General features: G+C 35.5%; 1 protein-coding gene across 2 annotated transcripts in view; it reads left to right on the plus strand.

Moving 5' to 3' along the window:
* The first annotated feature begins 1,964 nt into the window (after positions 1-1,964).
* Positions 1,965-22,973, plus strand: part of ACVR1C (activin A receptor type 1C) — a 68,650-nt gene continuing 47,641 nt past the window's right edge. Inside the window, exon 1 of one of the 2 annotated variants that reach the window (XM_016150110.2) lies at positions 1,965-2,014. The gene's annotated coding sequence lies outside the window, so the exon portion shown is untranslated. Of the gene's footprint in view, positions 2,015-2,427; positions 2,588-22,973 lie in introns of those variants that run through there. The other variant, XM_016150111.2, reaches the window with a different exon arrangement.

Below are 22,973 nucleotides of genomic sequence, written 5' to 3' on the forward strand. Positions count from 1 at the left end.
TTATATTCAAGAATCAAAGTAAAAATGCGGGGAGTAAATACCTGACAGTGAAATGATGTATTTTTTTTAATTAAATTTTTTTTTTTAAATAATGTCATATGTTTTGACAGTGTGTTCACATTCATTACTTGGTCATGGGTCTGAGAAATAGGGAGGGGTGAAAGTTCCATTTACTTTTGAGGAAGTAGGCCTATAGAGGACAAGAAATTCTGCTCTTTCAGTTCCAAATCTCGTGTTATTTGGTAGCGTTACCAAATAACAAGAGAGCCAAAGCAGCCAAAATATAATGTGTTCTAGAAATTTGTTGCTTTTTTTTTTCTTCTTAAAGTATCTTTTTTTGTGGGTGTCTAGAAGGGCTCAGACTTGTACTTTATCTCCATTTTGTGTTTGTTTGTTTGTTTACTTGGATCCGAATAAAATTGCTTAGGAATGTTGTGATTCATCCAAAGCAGTGGTGGTGGTAGCGGGGTAAGATCCTAAGGGCTGTCACCACCATGCATTGAAGTCTAACAAACATGCCACCTCTGATACTGCAGTCCTCTGATTGTAAAGTCAATTGTAATTGACCAATGTCACTCCAATAATTTAAATTTAAAGAGTGAAACCAAAAAATAAAGTTAATTGCAAAGGTCTTTCATAGACTTCAGAAAGCACACTTGTGTTATTTAGACCTGAGCTAGGTCTAAATAACTTACTCTAAAGCAATTAACCTATGTGACAATCAATTTTCAAGACTTCCGATAACAGTAGCAATAGTACCAGTATTAGATTCTTAGCTTTTTGTGTTGTCCAGGTTAAAATAATACCACTTACTTTAATGTACGTGTAGGCTAAATATGTGGATTGAATTTAGGCTAATTTCTATTAATTGGTAACATCGCCCTTGTATTATTTTCAATCACAATCCACATGGGACACACACCCATTAGAGAGTAAGCTCCAGGGATATAAACAATACCCAAACAAGTTTTTAATATAGTTCTGAAAATCCTTCTTCACCTTCTCTTAATCCATGTGTGTGAATATTCACTAACCCCATTTTTCAGTTGCTGAAATTGTAACTGCCGAGATATCTTCTATAGGATGGGTCCTCAAGCTCCAAACACTGCAGATGACCACATCACCGGGCACGGATGGTCTAGCTTTGGTCACCATCCATAGAGGTGAGAGTTGCAGGAAGCCCTCAATAAAAGATGAAGTTTGTTAAACTAAAGCTACCCGTAGCCAATGCAGTTGAACAACTATTTCCAGTGCTGGACAGTAGTTCCATAGACGCGCGCACGGCCGGGACGTGGTGGTGGGACGAACCCGGCGGGAATACTCTAGGGTGTCTCATGGCTCTCTCTAGTTAGAAAACGTTTAGGGCACTGGACTACAAACGAATGCCAAGAGACCTGGACGGGTGGATCTTGTATAGGAAACTACTGAGCGGATCACCTGGAAGCAACTGCGGCAGGGCTTAAGTTTCCTTAAAGTCTTAGTAGGGCTTTCCCTCCTGTCCCGCCCCGCAATTCCAATCTTTGGAGCTCCGCGCCATCCTATCCCCTTTCCACCCTACCCCCTTTCTTCCACCTTGCTCTGAACGATCTCATTGCTTCGCCTTTGGGCCGCCTTTGCCCGCCTGCCCCGCAGCGGCAGGCCCCAGGCAGCTGCTAGAGGAAGCAGGAGGAGGAGGCGCGGCAGGGGCGGGCTCTGTCACCCCTACCCTCCCTCGCAGCTGGGCTGCTGGGGCCAGTGGCAGGAGCTCCGCGTACCGCCAGCCGCGAGGGGCGTGGGATGGGGGAGGCAGAGGAGGGGACGCCCTCACTGAGGATTAGAGCCAACCGCACACTTCTAAAGGCTGTGGGGCTGCGCTTCCCTCCCGCGCCCCGGGAACTTCAAAGCGGCCGGCGCTGCCTGGGCGCCTAGCTCCGCTCTGGGGCCTCGCAGCCCCCGCGCGGCCGCCTGGTGGCCATGACCCGAGCGCTCCGCCAGGCTCTCCTGCTGCTCGCCGCGGCCGCCGCTCTTTCTGGAGGTATGACCGGCGCTGCTTCCCCAGTGCTCCTGAGAGTGAGAGTCGGGGGCGGTCTGCGGGTGGGCACGGGGGAAGAGGTGCTTCGAGCAAACTGACCTTATACAGATAAGGAAGTGGGAAGCGCTAGTTGGACTGAGGGGGCTCAGATAGGGCGCAGCGTGGGCACCTGACATCTGGCAGCCGTGGGGGAAGACAGGTGTGTCGGGGACCAAGCCGCCAGGAAGAGGGAGACAACAGCAGGGATACGAGGATATGGGTAGTAGGAATGGTGCGCCGGATGACAAATTTGGGTCAGTTTGCAGAGGAGGGAGTGTGTTTTGGGGTGTGCGCAGGTCTGAGAGTTCGGTGGCACCGTGAGTTCACTCTGCAAGGGCTCCGGGGACGTTCTGTGCTGAGAGCTCCGGGTTGCTGAACAAGCAGGACGGCCTTGTGGTTCTGGGAAGGTGGAGAGTGGTGCTGGCGATTCAGTGAGTTTGAGAAGGCGAAGGATACCCCAAAAGCCGCCTGTGCCAAGCTATGTAGGCGGGAGTGGGAGCTTAAATTGCGTGGTTTGCAACACACATTGCTTTCGAGGTATGATCTTTACTTAGAGTTGCTGGGAAAAAATTCTGGCAAGAGTCCCAGCGTTTATAACAGGTCTGTTCCTTGGTAGGCTAAATAGAACCCTCGCCCAAGCTCAAAACCAAACGTTTCTTTATAATGTTTACTAGAAACTGGGGCAAATGCATCTTTGGTAAAATCATAGTGTGCTATGATGAAAAACCCTAAAACTCTAAAATTGTTTTCATTATAACATTGTCCTGGATTATGGAGACCAGGAGCAGATTCCTTACTAACTCATTCTTGAAGCATTTCAATCAGACATTTAAGACATTTGCACATAAAAACCTGGTGTTTTTCCGTAAAGCTGTACTTTGTCCGAAGCTTATTTTAATGCATTTCCTTCCACCGCTCCAGATGATAATCTGTTTGATATTAATAGCTATACTCCAGGATGGGTAGTTTTCCTCTTAGTGACATGTGCAGGAGAATGTTTTGAGTAGTATGATTACTGTCATATGCAGATTTCCATGTTTCAGATGGCCTGAGAGAATCACTACATTTAAGTGAAATTTTGATTATTGGAAGGGGTAAATTAGGAAAGCAGTTCCCCAGAGACTGTTAAGAAGATGATGAGATAAAGTGAAATATTTGCATTCAGAGTTAGTAAATTCACTAATGGGAAGAAAACTGACTATGGGAGTTTTTATAAGAAATGGATGGAAACTGCTCTTGATTAATAGAATTTACTGGAAAAAAAATGTCTTCTAGATATTTTGAGTCGGCATCCATGAAACTGCCTCCGCAGGCTATCCATACAGTTCTATTTGTTTTGGGGAGCTAATAACTTACTGCAGACATTAAAAAAAGAATAGACTCAATTATCTTTTATCTAGCTTAAAAGTTATATGTTGTTAGATAACAATCTTTTAGAAAAGTTCTGGGACTTTGGACATAGTAATGTGGCAACATATGCTCCACTATGTTCTTAAAATGGCATGGAAACTTTTGACATTGAAATGTGCAAAAAAGAAAAAAAATAGATTGCCCAATCAAATTTGATTATTTCCTCAAAATTCGAAGGCTAAGAAAAATACCTGATATAATAGAGAAGAACTTATCAAAACTGAACTTTTACAATGAACTTGGATATATCAAATGAAATCATTTTCAAATCTCTTTAACAAATGTTATCTCTCTTTGTGTCCCACAGAAAAAAATGTCTATTGCTATATACATTTTTGATTCTCAATTTTGTATAAATCTTTAATTATTTAGTAGAGGGATTCAAGGTAGTTTGTCCATTTATTTATTTATTTAATCTTTTAAAATTGTGTTTCTCATGTGGTTACTTACATTATTTTTGACCTGATCACTTTTACAAATTACTTTATTAATCATATGCCATTTTTGAAAATGAATATGCCATTGTTGACGTGTTATATGAGAAGTTGCTCTTTGACAGGATGATATAGCAAAACCACATGACAGAAAACACCACCTTCCAATTTGATTATCCTGAGCACCAGGCCTAGGATCTTAAGACATTAATAAACCAAAATAAAAGCTTTTTTTATTTGGCTGTTCTTTCTAGCATTTCTATCACCTTAGATGTGTCATGCATTAACAGTGGAGTAGAAATAATTACTCCTCGATGAGACTCTCAGATGGTAACCACTGGTGGAAACTTAGATAAGTTATTTGTCTGGACTGGCTCAAAAACTAGGTTGCTCTGAGTTGCTTTAATTATCTAGTCTCTGGGTTCCTTGGTATTTTATAAGAAAGACCTCACAAGTTGACATGTGTACTAAATGAAGAATTGGAAGAAAATGTCTCAAATTTGAAGCTGTAATCTGAATATTATATAGATTTATACATTGTGCCTTCACTAATTTTATGAAATCCTGTTTTCTGGTTGGGAAAGGATTACTAAGAGTCTGGAAAGCTAGATTGTTGTTACTCTAAAAGTGAAAAGATAACTGTTTCATTTAATAACGGGGTGGGGGGGGATTTCAGATAGTGAGATTCCCTCCCCACCCTCCACCCCCCAACAACAGTTAGCACATCCCATTATACATTTTAAGCTATTCTGGAAGTGAAAGTGAAAGCCTTAGACTGACTGAGTTTATAAATGCAAAAGGTGTTGTTACCTTTGCCCTTCATTTATGTTACCTTTGTTACCTTTGCACAGTCATTTATTGCTTGATGGACACAAATGTGACGAGAGCCTCCCTGGTTCCAAGAAAAATTTCTCTAGCCCAGGAGAAACTGTGCAGAAGTCCTTGAGGGCATATGTCTTCACCGACTTTACTGCCTCGACCTGTTTTCTAGCCTCAGACTTACAAAGTATAAAATGGAGAGTTCTTCTGATTTACTATGATCATACATAAATAAAGAATTTTAGGTGTGGGAGAAAGAGAGGAGCAAAGGATGACACCAAATTTTTGACCCAAGGAATGGAAGACTAGACTCTTAAGTGGGGTAAGGCCAACTGTAAGAGGAGCAAGTTTGTAGGGGGGATAGTGCCAGACAGCTGGAACCCAGTTTGGGGTATGTTGAGTTTAAAATGCCTGCTAGACACTGAAGTGGGGATGTCAAGTAAGCAATTGATTTTATGGGTCTGGAGTTGAGAAGATAAGACTGGCCTGAAGATTTAAAAAAATCTAAAACCAAGAGCACATACAGATAATTTTAAAAGACATTAAATAGACGTGGAGATTTAGCAATCACAGACTACCCAGTTAAATTGAATTACAGGTAAACAACAAATAATTTTTGAGTATGAGTTTGTTCCAAATATGACATGGGACATACATACATATATTAAAAATTAATTGCTGTTTAATTCCACTTTAACTGGGCTTTCTGTACTTTTACCTGACATCTCGACATTAAAGAAATAATCGTGGTAAGATGACCAGCTTCTTATAAATGTATTGCCAGCTCTTGCATTAGAAAGAGAAGTACAGACCTATTTTCTAGTCCTTGTCTCTTAAAACTTCTGTTCTATAGCTCTGCTACCATCCCCATATACATCTCTGAACAGGTCACTCCCAGCTCTTTGCACTGATGTTTCCACTGCTTCTGATTAAACTGGGAAAGAAACCCAAACTTTGCTAGCAGAAATAATGTGTGAAAAAGATAAGAATAACTCATTAGACTCCCTGCAAATGATTGTTATATGAAAATAGCGAATTTTCCCAAATTTACTGTCTTTGAATGTGATTTTTATTTTCAAATGTATTTTTAGAAAGTTTTCTTTTTGAATACATGTTCATATATTTCTACTTTAGGGAATTCTTCCAGGCAGTAGCCTAGATCATTTATTGTATTTTTTCTAGGCAGTACTTGCATCACTTACTGTAAATGGGAAGGTTAAGAGGAGAGGAGATTGGACAGAGCCAGGGGCTGCAGAGGCCATGAGCCCCACAGGACCTGCTAATTTGACAGTTGGAGAGCATGTTCCTAAGAGAGCGATCACTGAGTTTTTGAGAAGAGGGGCGGGATCACCTAAACATCAGCCAGAGGCTGTTTAGTTCTTGCTTTACCTAAGTGTTGACTTGCTACCAAGTGATTAGTATTTGCTTGATTTTGGTATTTGTGGGGGAAAGTATCCGGTAAATGAATAACTATAGGCATGGGCCATTAAAAATCTCAAACACTTAGCTCTTCCAGTCTGAGAGAGGTTAGTAATGGAATATCTAGAAAAGGGGAGCAATGTAAAGCCAAATAATTTTCTTGTTACCTGGTATTTTAGCCCCAAATTGCATGGCAGAACTCTAATACACTCCCCTCTTCTAAACTGTTAATAATTAAATAGCCTAAGAATAAAGAAAGGGGGATTATGATAAATCAGAATATTGATAACTCATAGTATGACAATATCATTCTATGGAAAGATCATGCAATATCTGGCAAATTGAAGCCAGAGCAACAGAGCAGGGGACCTCTATCTCCAATACTTCATGGCTGCTCTGGAAAGTTCTAGGTGATAATGTCGGGAGTGACTGCTAAATGAGGATATGGTAGAGAGTTTGTGGACAAAGGTGACTGTTTCTCTCCTCTGAGAAAGCAAGTCCTGCCCTTCCCACACTTGATATGAAAGGGGTGGAAAATGGGACTATGGTCAAGAGCCTTGTGCCTTTTGTGTTCTTTGAAAGCTGGACTGTTCCTAAAGCATGTGGGCCTCTTGGTTCTCTGGAATCTGAACAATTTAAATCACTAAGCCTCTTACTTGGGAATCCAATAAAAAGTAAAAGGGAGGGAAAAGGTGAGTAGGAGTGTGAAACAGACTAGGAAGACTTTATTTCCATGGAAGCCAACCCTTTGCTATTTCTCAGGGGATTCTCCCTTGCCTTATCACATGGCTCTTAAATTCATTTGCTCTGATTGGCAAACCAGACTAACAAGGATCTGCTGTGTCCTGATTCTTCACTTTTTCTCCTCTGGAATAACTCCCCTTTTATGTTGATCTCTTTTGTTTTTTTAGAGTAAGTATGTGAAGAGACCATTTCTTTGGAACTTTTAAATTAATCCCCTCAAGAATTCATGGGTGAATCATTTCGAATGACTCAAGAGCTTGGCTTATTATTTTTTAAAAATTAAATTTGCCAGTGACTTAAGCATCCCAAATTAGATCAGTCTACTTTTTCATTAAACTTTTCACACCGAGAAAATGATTAGGATGCTCTAATTTTAAAAGTGAAACACATACATTTTCTACTGATCTATTTTATCATCCTTATCTCATGACAAAGTAAAAGACGGAGATAGGTGCCACATCTCTACATGTTGATTAAGTTTCTTAGAAATTTTTGTTCAAAGCTATCATTGATCAAAATAAATACTCTGGTCAAAAACAGTATTAGAGAACAATAGTATCCATCAGGATCTGAACAATGGTCATTTTAATGCAAAATGTTCAGTTTCATGAATGCATGCTTATCCAAGAAATGATAATTTAGTAATCCAGATTAGTACAGCTTTAAGGGACCAGACTGTTTTAAAACAGAGCCAAAATATATTAAACAGTATTAACTCACCTCACAATTTTATATGATGACACTTTCCTGGCCTACTCTCCTGGAAGTGTTTTTATTTTCTCTATCCTCATTATTATTGTTCAAGAGTATAGATCTACTCTGTGAGCATTTGCCTGCTCCAATAATCATAGGGAAACAGCTTTCTCACTCAGCTTCTACTTTCAGTCTGTTGTATGTATTTCTAGAAAGTAGACACACTGTAAATCTGAATAATCAACAATTATATGATTAACAGAAGATTCTTTACAGAATAATAAAATGCATAATTGAATGAGCATCTCTCTTTTTTTAAGCTTTCTTTTCTACAGCTGTTTTCTAGCTATAATATATTCGCTAAATTATATTAAAAGGCCCTGCTCTTTTCCCCACAGAGAAGAAAGTTGACTTCATTAAATCAATTGGACCACTTTAAAAGTATTGATACTTATGGTTCCAAAACAAGATAAAGATACTCCTTTATGATTGCTTTTTCTGAACTCTGCTTTGGATATTGCCATTATCATAAAGTTTTCATCACATTTCTTTATTATCTTTTTCATATTTATGGCATTTGTAGTGCTCTACCCTCTTATATTCCCGATATTGAGAATTTGAATTTTCTCTCTACTTTGATCAGTATAGCTGGAGGCTTATCAATTTTACTGATTTCTTCCAAATAAGTTTTTGTTTTGTGATTTTCTCTGTTTTTTTTTTCTTCACTTGTTTCTGCTCTTATCTTCATTATTTCCATCCTCTACTTACTTTGAATTTAATTTATTATGTTCTATCCTAGCTTCTTAAGTTGGTAACTTAGATTAAGAGTTAGCAAACTTTTTCTTAAAGGGCCAGATAATATATAGTTTAGGCATGTGGGACATATAGGCTCTGTTGCAACCACTTAATTCTGCTATCGAAGAGTAAAATCAGTCATAAATAATATATAAATAGGCGTTGCTGGTTCAGTAAAACTTTATTTACAAATGGGCCAGCCAGTGGACTGTAGTTTGCTGAACTTTTCTTAAACCATTCATTTAAGACCTTTCTTATTTTCTAACACAAACATTTAAAGCTCTAAATTTCTTTCTTGGCAACTGCTTTAACTCATCTACAAATAATGCTGTTTTGTCTTTTCAACCTGAAGATGGAGCAATTGAAATTACCTTATAATTGTGTAATTATACTATTATAAAGTCATTACACTAAACTAGGTGGTGTCAGGAGATAAAGAAGGAAAAATGAAAAAAAACAAAATAGAGCATCCAAGAGGTGTGAAATAGTATTAAGTATTATAACATGTGAATGGAATCCTAGATGGAAAAGAGAGAGGATCAGATAGAAGAAACATTTGAAGAGATATTGGTTGATAATTTTCCAAATGTAATAAAAGACGTCAAATCACCAATCACAGAGGTTCAGAGAAGCCCAAGCAGGGTAATACTCGCCTCCCAAGCCCACAGTGGTAGGCATATCATATACAAATTGATGAGATTTAAAGGTAGAGAGTAGATCTTGAAGGCAGCATAAATAAAATAGCCATATTACATATATAAAAATAAAGGTAAGAATTATAGCAGACTTCTCATCAGGAACCATGCAAATCAGAAAATAATTAAGTGACACTTTATAGTACAGCAAGTATAAAACTGTCAACCTAGTATTCTATACTACATAAAGTTATTTTTTAAAATGAAGAGAAATACAGACATTTTTAGATGAATGAAAACTGAGATAATTCATTATCTCTATATGTGGCACTGCAAGAGAGATTAAAATCACTTTTTTTTTTTTCAGACAGAATGAATACAATATCAGAGATTTGGATCCACGCAGAGAAATAAAGATCTTTGGAAATAGCTAAAATAAAGATAAATATAAAAATGTATTTTCCTTAACTTTAATCACTCTAAAAGATTATTGACTCTATAAAGCAAAAATAGTAGCAGGGCTCTTTGGGTTTATAGCATATGTATAGATAAATGTATGATATTCTTAGCACAAACAATGGGAAGGAGGAATCAGGAGTATACATTTGTTAGGTTTCTTATTTATATTGAAGGATTATAGTATTATTTGAAGTTATATAGGGCTCAATTAAATAGACATAGTGTAGAACCAAGGACAACCACTAAATATTACAATATAAATTAAAATATTAAGCATAAATAAGAAGCCAATAATGTACATACAATGAAATAAAAAATATTCAATTAATTAAAAAACATGATGATAAAATAGTAAAGGTGCCAAACATAGATCAAACAAATAGAAAGCAACATCAAGGTGCTAGATTTTATTTCAACCATATCAATAATTATATTAAATATAAGTAGTTTAATATAGTAATTGAAAAATCGAGTATATCATATTGGGCAAAAATGCCAGAACAAACTGTATGCTGATTATAGGAAACTCACTTTCAATATAAGAAATGCATTTTAACTATAGAGATACAAATAGGTTGAAAGTAAAAATGAAGGAAAAATTATACCATGCAAACACTAATCATAAGAAAGCTGGCATGGCTATCTTAATAACAGACAATGTAGACTTCAGAAAATGGAATTTTGCAAGGGATATTCCATAATGATAAAGAGATCACTTAACAAAAAAGGTACAATAATCTTAAATGTGTTTGCACCTAATCATAGAGCTTCAAAATGCATGAAAATACAATGGATAGGACTGAAAGGAGAAACAGACAAATTCATAATTATATTTTGAGTCTTTGACTTTCATCTCTTATAACTGATAGAATAAATAGGTCAAAAATTAGTAAAGAAATATGAGATCTGAGAAATACTTTTAACCACCTTGACTTAGTTGACACTTATTTAACATTTCAACCAACAACAGAACATACATTATTTTAAAGTGCATATAGAATGTTAGTCAGGGTAAACCATATTGTGGACCATAGAACAAACTTAGTAAATTTAGAAGTATTTTCTCTTAACACAGTGGGAACAAACTAGAAATCAGCAACAAGAGTGTATCTGAAAAACTCAAATATTTAGAAATTAAGCAACAAACTTCTACATACTCATGGATCAAAGTAGAAGTCAAAAGATGAATTAGATAATATTTCTAATTGAAGGACATGAAAACACAACATGTCAAAAATTGTAAAATATGCCTACCTAAAGTAGTTATCAGAGTGAAATTTATAAGAACAGCAAATAAATTCAAAGCAAACAGAAGGAAGGAAATAATAAAGATAAGAGAGATCAATGAAGTTGAAAAGAGAAAAACATTAAAGAAAATCAAGGAAACAAAACTATTTTATTTTTGGTAAAGATCAATAAAGTTGATCCACCTGTAGCTAGATTCACCAAGAAAAAGAGGGAATATAAAAATTACCACTGTCAGAAGTGAAAGAGGAGTTATCTCTACACACTCAAAATACATAAAATAAGGGAATATTTCAAACATTGTTATGCTTACAATTAGGACATTTAGGTATAAAGAACAAACTACTTGAAAAACAAAAACTTTCAAAGGCCACTCAAGGAATAATAAATAATCTGAACATATACAATCACACACACATAATTCATTTCATAACTCAAAGCTTGAAAGCATCTATCAAAGAAGACTCTAATCACAGATGGCTTCCCTGATGAATTATATAAAAAATTTGGTGAAGAAAAAATGTATATTCTACAAAAACTCTTTCAGAATATGGAAGTGGAGGGAACACTTTTCAGCTCATTTTTATAAGATCGGCATTACACTAAGACTAAAACTAGGTAAAGACCTTTCAATGAAAGAAACTACAGACTAATATCTATCACAGAGATGCAAAAGTCCTCAACGAAATTTATCAAGTTGAATCCAAAAATATATATATCATGACCAAGTGGAATTTATCCTGGGACTACAAGGCTGGTTTAATATTCAAAGATTTAATTTTATAATTCACCATTTCAGCAGACTAATGAGGAAAAACCATATGACGATATTAATATATGCATAAGAACAAGATGTCAATACTAAACATCTGTGATAAAAACTCTCATCAAACTAGGAATAGAAGTGAACTTCCTTAACATAACAAAGAGATTCTTCAGAAAACTCACAAGTAACCTTACACTTACCTGTGAAAGACTGGAGCATCTCATTAAGAGTGCAAACAAGGAAGAATGTCTACACTTACCATTACTAATCAATACTGCTTTGAAAGTCCTAGCCAATGCATTATAACAAGAAAAATATACAGTAGCCATATGGGTTGGACAGCAATAAATAAAACTTCTTTATTCACGGATGTTTTGATTTTATATATAGAAAATACTAAAGAATCTCCAAAAAAGGTATTGGAACATAAGTTCTAGTTCAAGTTCAAGTTCAAGGTTGCAAACTACATGGTGAATGTTAAAAAATCAATTGTATTTTTATATAGTAATGATGAAAAATTAGAAATTGGAAAAAAGGAGCCATTTACAGTAGCACATAAAATTCATGAAATACTGAGATATAAATCTAATAAAATATATGGAAAATCTATATGTTGAAAACTATAAAATATAGTTGAAAAAATTTAAAGAAGACCTAAAACTATACAGATTCAAAGACTCGATGTTGTTAATATATCAGTTACCTCCAAATTTAATGTAATCATAATCAATGTCCCAGGAATTTTGCAGAATTCACCAAGATGTTTTAAAAACTTATATGGAAAGGCAAATGAACTAGAATAACACAATCAATTTTGAAAATGAACAAAGTTGGAATCTCAAAGTGCCTGAAATCAAGACTTATAAACATATAGTAATTAAGACAGTACTATATTGGCAAAAGAAGAGGCACTTTGATTAATGGAATAGAATAAAGAAACCAGAAATAGATTCACACATATATGATCAATTGTTCTTTTTGTTAACACAGGTATAAAGGCAACTCAATAGCGAGATGATAGTCTTTTCAACAAATGATGCTGGAATAGGCAGAAAAAAAGAACATAAAAACAGGCTTTGCATGTCTATAATTGTTAACTCAGAATGGATCATAGATGTAAAAATAAAATCTAAAACTATAAAAATTTCTAATAAGAAACAGAAGAATATCTTTGATCTTGGTTCAGGCAACATTTCTTAGATGACGGCACCAAAAGCACAATTTATAAAAGAATATACTGATGAATTGAAATTCATCAAAATTAATAGCTTATATCCCCTGAAAGATGTTGTTAAGAGAATGAAAAGACAAGATGCAGACTGGAAGATAATATATGCAAGACACATATTTGATAAAGCATTTGAATCAGGATATATAAAGAATTCTCAGGACTCAATAATAAGGAAACAAAGAATCTAATAGGAAGTAGGCAAAAGATTTGAACAAGTATAAAGAAGGTATATGAGTGGAAGAAAGCACACCAAAAATGCTCAGAATCATTAGTCACTGAGGAAATACACTTTTAGAAAACAATGACATGCCACTGCACATTTGTTAGAATGACCTAAAAACACCCGACACCCCAAAACAACAGACAAAGATGTCAGTACCAATTATTGGCTAGAATGCTGGAAGTCTCATATGTTACTGGTGGCACTTAAAATGATATACAGCTACTTTGAAAAATATGTAGGTAATTTTATATAAAGTTAAATATACACTTTCTATAAAACATAGGAATCCTACTCCTAGATATTTAGCAAAGAGAAGTGAAACTTATTTTACATAAAAATCTGTATATTAATACTTATGACAGGCTTATTCCTAATCGGCAAAACCTGGGAAAAAAAAGTCTTTTAACTTGTGAATGGATCAACAAACCATTGTACATTCATTCAATGAACTGTTGATGTATGCAACAATATGAATGAATCTCAAATCCTTTAAGGAAAATGACAGAAGCTAGAATCAACAGGCTGCATTTGTCTTTCATTCTGGATAAGGCAAAGGTATAGAAACAGAAAACATCATTGCTTGCCAGGGACTGGGATAGTGGGGGGAGTTGTCTAAAAGAGTGTATGAGGAAATTTGTGGGGAGGGGTGATTGACTGCAGTTGTGAAATCTCATAAGACTGTGTACTAAAAAAAGATGATTACCATATGTAAATTATATCTCAATATACTTGACTCTCCTCCCCTAACTGGAGGGTGTATGTATGCACTAAGCACCCTTACATAAATAGAGAATTTAGCAGATAGTGTTTCAAATTGGTTAATCAAGAATGGCAATATATTTTTAGAGAAAGTACTAAGATAATGTCCTAAAGAACAAAAACAATAATAGCTCAAAGTGGGTACCTCTGAGAAGTGAGACTTGGGTAGATATGGGTCACTAGACATACTTTTTATTGTAATTCTTCCTATACTATCTTTTTCATGTGCATTTATAATGTTGATTAAACACAAATAAAAATATTTAAAATTACAAATAGTTTACTTTTGTTATATAGGTTCTATGTAAGCAAGGGATTTCTGTACATATTAAATTGTGTTTTGCATGTATCATCTTCAGTCTGTAAAATGACATAAAGTAGAGAGAAATGAAATCAAAATAGGGTAAGTTAGGCTATGTTTTGTTCATTAGCATGGAGTAGTAATTTCTTCTCTTAGCAAAGAAAATGACAACTTAGGGACATTATCCATACATAGATAAAACCCTTTGTAAATGCAGCATTACTCACCTGCTTGTTTAGGTAAAAGCATTTGGTTCAACTTGAAAGGTCATTTATCACCTACAAGGGAGCACTTATGGGCTGTTTGGACTCTTTTAGCTGGTTTACTATAGCATTAAGCTTGCTTATGGAGAATTTTGCTTGAATCTGCAGTCTATACACGGGCTCATTAATGCATTAACAAACCTCATTTTGCTGAGTCAGATTAGAGGTACCCCTTGTTCAGTACAGTGCCATGCACACAGTGGGCAGTAAGCATTTTCTTGGTTGTTTTCTACACATTCAAGGAAAGTCACTATGTTGGTTTTGACTCTCCTTTAAGGCAAATTAAAATATGAGATGAAAAGTTATGGAAAGATCATCAGGCTAGAGATCAGATAAGTTTCCAATGTAAAGACCGGAGTCTTTCTGTGATACTCAGTGTCTGAATTTTCAGACAGCTGAGCATTCGAATATGCTAGCCTGTTTTTAGACTACGGATTCCATTTCTCTATTGACAAATTTGTCTTTTCCAAAATGTTTGTCAAACTCAAGAAATAATTGATTGAGAAGTGAAAAGAATGAATATAGTAACCAATATGAGAGTTAACTTTCTAGATACTCCTAGTCTTTGATTATGCTCAAATGTCAAATTTTTGTTTTTGTTTTTAAATTTTTCCTTAACAAAACTGGGTATTTTGTTTTGGAGCTCCTGATTATCACCATAGTGTGACAGTATCACTACCAAAGAAAAAGTTCTTCAAACCCAAAAAGAACTGTCAGAAACACAGAAAATTATTTCAACTGTTTGTAACTTGTAACAGCAGTAGTTTAATTTTTAGCTTCGAGATTTTTTTTTAATGTCTACTGTGTATCAAAATTTTATTAAAATATATTTTAATTACATAAAAACTCCAATAGATAGGAATTATTATCTGTACTTCCCCAGTGCTTAGTCACATTTAGAGAGGTGGAGTCACTTCCAGGACCACTTGATTGGTTTGCAGTGGCTCAGGATTTCAATGACAGAGTCACAGTCTTCCAAAGCACAGAATCCTTGCACTACATCTTGCTGAATTCTGAATTCCAACAATATTGAACTCAATGAACACAGCTACAAATATAAGGTTGTTGTCTATCTGCTATTGTTTTCTGTTCTCTATTGCTTTTTACTGGCTCATCACAAAAGAATCTGCAAAACTCAGGACAACCTGTCTTAGATTTGCCTTTTGTTCTGGCTAATGTGAATTCTTTGAGACTTCTCTGAGGTCCTCCAATTTCTTTTTATATCTGTGTAGCTGCAAGAAAATCGGTTATTTTGTTTAATGATGCTTTGGTAAACAAAAGGAAAATAAAAATTCTGGAAGAATCCATGTGATCTACCTTCTAAAGCAACTATGACAATCCTGGAAGTCTGAGAATTATATTTTTAAAGAATTACGGCTTTAAAAATATTGTTTTCCACTCAACTCCCACTCCACCCATCTTCTTTGAGTGGAGTGCAGGCAATGCCACCTTTTTTTATGTTTGCACTTCAGAGTATCTAAGCCAAACCTTTGAGTCTTTGGGTCATTCTTGGAAAGAGGCCTAGTTGGAATCAGCCTTTAAAAAACTTTGCATTGATATCACTTGCCCTCCTCTTCCCCTTTCAACTCTTCACTTGCTACTCTATTTTTAGTTAGATGAGCTTCTTACTTTGGATAGTTTCCTTTTATTTCTAGATTAATAATTATCTATTCCTTACCATATCTGATCGTATAAATGAATAGCTGTGGATCGTGATAGAAATTTCTGACAAGTGAGCCCCTGAGAACTCTTGAGGACTTTAACTTTTCAATTTTCTTTGCTACTTTTATTCTAAACTTGAAACAATTTTTTTTCTCTTTTTCTATCTGCATATTCTTTTAGCCCTGTTGTTTGACGATTATTACTTTTTTCCTTTACTGATTATTTTTAATTGCCTTCTTTAAATAAGTCAGAGCTTGATTAGTTTTTAAAACTTTATGTTTTTATCGTTAACTTTTTGTATTTAATTCTTTCTTTCTCAAGCAGATTGACTATGTCATGTGTGGCTGTTCTTTTATTACTAATTCTCTGTGATCCTCTCCCATTTCATTTCTATCTTCTCTACTTCATGGAGATTAAAAATATAAAACTAAGCTTCTATGCCTTACTGGACCTCCTAAATATGAACTCAGAGTATTCACTTCAATCCTTATCAGACTGATACAATATTGCCCTGAATAGTTTTTGTTGTAAACTCCGATTCTAGAACAGCAACTTCTTTGTTCTCTGGGTATGTAATCATTGAGATTGCTCTTTCTGATGCTACATGGTGGCTATTGATGCATTTGTTTCTAGGCTCATAGAACTTTTGAACAGTTAGGAATTATCTAATTGAATTCTTTCTTGGACAGATAAGTCGAGGACAAAGAAGCCTCAAAGGCCGTGTTAATAGACCAGGATGAGAAACCCAGATCTCCAGACATGAACCCTAAATGCACCAGACTGGATCAGAACCCTGGCACATTTCTTTTCTTTACTCAAGTTCATTTCTCCACACAGCAGAGTAGCAATATCTATTTATCTCTACAAGATGTTTCTGAAAATTGTATCTTTCAGGAGTTGGTTATAGTTGGTCATAATTTCCCATGGAAACAATATTAAAATAATGTGGGATGCTACTGATGAAGAGTTTATCATCAATGAAATCATAGATTTTCACAAGCAATATATTGAATGTAGGTCTGTAGTAATCTAAAAGTTGTACCTCATCCCTGAAGTCCCGTAAAATAGACCTAAATATACAGGTTGAATACAGTGTTAAACTCTGTACCCCAGTTCCAGTGGAGGCATTGCAGGATGAATTTCTTGTGTGAACTCATTGAGTTGAGTCTAGAAGGCCCAGCAGCCCATTCCCTAAGCTAGGAAGTTCCCTGTTAGCCACATAACTTACCTAACTTACGTAACGTACATAACTTAGCCACTATTAGCTTTCTTTGTGGCTTGGGATGGGTAGCTATTACTGTTCAGCTTTTTTCAGTTTTCCAGAATATCCCTCCTTGAGTGAAAACGGCACTGTGGAAAATTGCCTTTTCCATTTTAGAGAACATTCCTATTTGGTTCGTGGCCATTGATTAGGAACAAAACAAAATACAGAAACAGGTTGGAACTCAAGCTCCACTCTCTGATGCACAATCAACCTGAGATTAACAATTTGGATCATAAAAAGACAAAATAAATGTAACATTATAAAATACAATTATGTTTTTCAACATTTGAAATTTTAAAAAGGTAGCCTTGATCTTGGTAGAGAGTCAGTCCTTAGTTCTGAGATTTATTTCCTTCCTTCTTTGGTTGGTATTATAATAATAATATCATTTTTTTTTTTTGAAGTGATGGTAATAGAAGGTGCTTTTTTTTTTTCTTTCTCTCTCTCCAGTGTTCTTCCTTGGGAAAGCAAAACTTTAGTGCAACCCTTGGTTGAGAGTTCTAAAACAATTTTTGAAATTGAATTGGTAGGTGAAATTCCCAAATATGGTAACTGCTGTTATCAAGTATGGCTTCACGTGAAAATCCACATAGGAGTTTTATGGCCAACAGGACTTAAATTAGTAGGCAAATTGTAATAGTATTAAGGGTTTGTTATTTTTTCTTATAATTTGGAAAGAATTCGCTAGCAATATTTGGATAGCTAGAATCTTTTGGTGCAAGCAAGACATTTTTCTTAATAAATTTTGATTTATCGGGCAGTGGCTTTCAAAGCCATTTCCCCAGGCTAGAGTGGTGATATTCAAGGGGATTGGAGAGCAGAGGGCCATTTTTCCAATGAAAAAGTACATTCAAATCACCACTAGGTTTATTTGTTTCTAGACACACTATACATTTTATTTCAAAATCTTAAATAAGAGAAAACTAATGGTGTGTGATTTTTATGTTTATTTTAAGGAGATATGAGTTTTAAAAATGCTTGAGAAAAGCTACTCAGGAGTTGAAGACATTCTGTAAAAAGTAGCCCAGTCCTCTCTCTGCTGTCACTAGATGGTGCCTGGATGAGCCGGGAAAGCATCTACAGAGTAAGTCTCTCTCTGGCGTGCAAGGGGCAAAACCAGCCAGGAGCTGATAGGGGTTGAAATTCACTCATGCCCATGCCCAACTGAAAGTTTGGGGGTTCTGAAAACCCCAGGGAGGGCTTGCAAACCACTCAGGTGAAGAAGAGGTGAAAGCCCTGGGCCTTGCATAGGGGCAGAGTGCTCGGCCCCAACTTATAACGCCAGGGCTGGTGACCGAAACTTCCCAGCCAGCCGTAGAGTCCAGGGACCCCTACGAGGGCAGTACCTTAGACAGGAGATGCCTGTTTGGACCGGCAACAGAGTTCCATCTTGGGAATGGATGGATGAAACAAGAACTCGTTGGCAATGCAGAGCCAAGTTAGCGCCCATACATTTCATCTCCATGATGAGATATTTCCACACTGTCAAGTGGGTGAGGCCTGCAGTGGTTTCCCCAGGCTGGTGGGGGCGGGCTGGAGGGTCTTTGAGACCTGCTGGGGGGTGGGGTGGGGCTGGCACTCTGATTGAGGGAGGGGAGGGGATTGGGGTTGATGAGAAACAATTGTGCGCCTAAGTACTCACCAGGAAGAAGCTTTCCCTTTTTGCCTCTGCCCACAACCGCAGCTGGATTAAGCAGTTCTTGGCCTCTGTATCCCAACACGCATGTGCACATCCCTGACTTGGTTTAGCACATGATCATGATGTCTTTTAATTCCACATCACCTTTAGGGAATGCTCCTTTGGCTTTTTTTCTACCTCCCTTTCTTAGTTCTTACCATAGTATTTGACATGTAGTAAATACTTGTGATGGTTAATTTTATATGTCAACTGTCAATGGTAGCCAGATATTTGGTCAAACACCAGTCTGGTTGTTGCCGTGAAGTTATTTTTAGTATGAGGTTAACATTTTAATCAGTAGTTTTGAGTAAAGTAGATTATACTCCATAATTGAGTATAATCAAATCAGTTGAAGGCCTTAAGAGGAAAACGAACTGAGATTCCCTAAAGAAGAGGAAATTCTGCTTCTAAACTGCCTTCGGATTTGAGTTGCAACATCAGCTGGAACTCCAGCCTGCTTGTCTACCCTACAGATTTTTGAATTGTCAGCCTCTATAATCCAATGAGCCAATTTCTTAAAATAAATCTTTGTCTTCCTTTTTCTAGATATAGATACAGATAAGAAAGATAGCTATAGATGTATCTTATCTATATCTAGAAAAAGGAAGACAAAAATATTTATTTTTTATAGATGTATACACACACACTTATCCTATTGGTTCTGCTTCTCTGAAAAACTTTAATACAATATCCATTTCTTTAAGTGTAGTTGACATCTGTCACCATATGCATTTTTTTTAAGATTCTACATGTAAGTAAAATTGTATGGTGTTTGTTTTTTCTGTCTGATTTATTTCACTTAGCATAATGCCCTCAAGACTCATTCATGTTGCAAATGGCAAGATTTTATTCCTTCTTATGGCTGAATAATATTCCATTATATATAAGTATACTCTCCTTATCTGTCATTTCACTTTCTGCAGTTTCAATTACTGGCAGTCAACTGAAAGTCATTTTAAATGAAAAATTTCAGAAATAAATAATTCGTAAGTTTTAAATCCATGCTCTGTATTCTACCCACCGGTTAGACTCTTAGTAGCTGTCTCAGTTATTAAATTGGTTATCAGAGCAAGAGGGAAACCACAATCACATGACTTTTAGTACAGTATGTTGTTATAATCATTCTATTTTATTATTAATTTATAAGTTAAACTTTATCATAGGTATGCACGTGTAGGAAAAACAATTATAGTATAATATAAGGTTCAGTCCTATCCATAGTTTCAAGCATCCACTATAGGTCGTGGAACATTTTCCCTGCAGATAAAGAGGGACTGTTTTACCAAATTGTCTTCATCCATTCATCTGTTGATGAACACTTAGGTCGTTTTTGTATTTGGGTATTGTAAATAATGCTTCAGTGAATATGGGGTGCATATATCTTTTTAAGTTAATGTTTTTATTTTCTTCAGATAAATACCCAGAAGAGGAATTGTTAGATCATATGGTAATTCTATTTTAAATTTTTCGAGGAATCTCTATACTGTTTTTCATAGTGTCTGCACCATCAGCAACGCACAAGGGTTTCCTTTAGTTCACATCCTTGCCAACACTTATTTTTTGTCTTTTTGATAATAGCCATCTAGCAGGTGTGAGATTATATCTCATTGTAGTTTTTATTTGCATTTCCCTGATGCAAATTCTTTAAATTTTTTAAAATTGTAATATTCTATGAATAATGATTTTAAAAATATACATATACACATATATATGTATATTAAAATCCAGGAACTTACCATACAGTAATTCACTTATCACCTGTCAAAGAGGTTTATGTATTTTATCTCACAACACGATCAAATTCCATGTGAGTTTAAGGACTGAGTATAAAAACAAGCCATAAAGTAGAAGGAGATATTTAACATTTAAAAAATATCTGGGTGGGAATTTTCCAAGCTTGGTGACAAAGGAATAAAGTGCTAAGTAAAAGACTATTAATCCAGAGGGAATATTTGAAAAAAGTAAGAGCATTATTTTTTTCAAAAACAGTGAAGATGGCATGTTAAGAAAAAGCAAATAAACATGGAAGTGGGAAAAGTTACATGTAACATGTATGACAAAGGACTTCTAGCTTTATTTTATAAAGAGCTCTTTCAAATTGAGAAAAAATTTAAGATTCATTCAAGAGAGAAAGGCATGGACAAAAAATTCACCCAAGAAGAAATCTAGAGGAAATATTATAAAAAAAAAAAAAAAAAAGTTTAACCTCTATTAATAGGGAAATCCAAATTAAAATAAGGTGCAACTTTTATGTCTTATATTAAGATTTTAATGATACTATTTAATGCTGACAAATGCATTTTAACAAAGATATTTTCTTACAGGGCCAATGGAAATCTTAATCAGTATAGCTTTTCTCGAAGGCTGTTTGATAACATCTATCAAGATTGTCTGATGTTACAAAATAGACTTTAAAACAAAGGCTATAACAAGAGACAAAAAAATAATCCAGTAATCTTACTTCTGGGTATTTATCTGAAGAAACCCCAAATGCTACTTCAAAGGGACATGTTAATCCATATGTTCATTTCAACATTATTTACAATAGCCAAGATATGGAGGCATTTTGGGTGTCCATCAATGGATGAATGGATAAAAAAAGAGGTGGTACATATATACAATGGATTATTACTCAGCCATAAAAAAGAATGAACTCTTATATCTGTCACAACATCGATGAACTAGAGGCTATTGTGCTGAGTGGAGTAATAAGGCAGAGAAAGACAAATGCCATATGCTTTCACTTACATGAGGAATCTAAACAAAAAATAAACAAAATAAACAAACTCATAAATACAGAGAACATTTTGATGATTGCCAAATGGGAGGGGTGTTAGGAGGGATGGGGGAAAAGGGGAAGGGTTTAGGTTCAAATTGGTAGTTACAAAATAGCCATGGGATGTAAAGTATAGCATAAAGAATATAATCAATAACATTGTAATAATTATGTATGGTGTCAGATGGGTCCTAAATTTATTGGAGTGATCACTTAGTGAATTATGTAAATGTCTAATAACCATGCTATATACCTGAAACTAATACAATATTGTATGCCAACTATAATCGAAACATAAAATATATTTTTAAAAGAATGATGTTATACTTCTGGGACTCTAGCCCAGGAAATTAATTCGGTTAAAGATTAATCCACAAAGATACTCAACAGTGTTATTAATTGCAAAAACTGAAAACTTAAATGCCTGAAAGTAAGGAAATACTATATAACCTGTTCATTTTCAATGATGGCAGATCTGTAAATGCTGTCAAATGGCTATAAAGAGATTATAAAGCTCATAGGTAATGCTGAAAAAATAAAAAAGCAGCACTTAAAATTGTTTGTAGGTAGAATTCAACTATGAAAAAAATTGATATGGAAAAGAAAACTGGAAGAGAATATACCACAATGAGAATTGTTATAGGGTTTTTAAAAAAATTTTTTTATTTGTTTATGGTGACATTGGTTAATGAAATCCAATACGTTCCAGCTGTACACTTTAACAGTAAGGCAAATATATATATTTACACTGTGTGTTCACTTTCCATCATTAGATTTCTTTCTCTCACCTCATATTTGACCCCCTTTACTCGAGCTTCCTCCCCCTCCCCCACCTCCTACCCTCTAGTTATAGGGTTTTGAGTCTTTTTATGAGTTCGGCTAATTTTCATTTATCTATTCTTTGCAGTTTTCTACAATTTTTAATTTAATACATGTTTATTGGGTTTTTCTTTTAGGCCATACCCTACTTTAGGTGTTGAGGATATGATAGTAAATAAGACAGGAAAAGATCCCTGTTTCTGTGGCATTTTCATTCTAGTAGGGCTGATATAATAAATAAGCTAATTATGGATTGCAATAAGTATCAGAAAAAATGGTGAGCAGATCCTTTGTCAAAGGTGGTCTATGGTCTGTGAAGATTTGTCTTGGTGACATCTGAGCTGAGACCTGAAGAAGTAGAAGGAAAGAAAAAGCATGACAGGCAAAGGGAACAGCCAGAGCAAGGGCCGTGAGGTGGGAAAGAACTTGTTATTTAGAGCTATAAAAAATACATCAGTGCATCCGGGGAGCTGAGTTATAATAAATGAGGTTCGCGAAGTAGGAAGAACCCATTAGGTCATAATAATG

This window comes from Rousettus aegyptiacus, unplaced genomic scaffold (assembly GCF_014176215.1).
Source record: "Rousettus aegyptiacus isolate mRouAeg1 unplaced genomic scaffold, mRouAeg1.p scaffold_m13_p_2, whole genome shotgun sequence".
In the NCBI taxonomy this organism is placed as follows: Eukaryota; Metazoa; Chordata; class Mammalia; order Chiroptera; family Pteropodidae; genus Rousettus; species Rousettus aegyptiacus.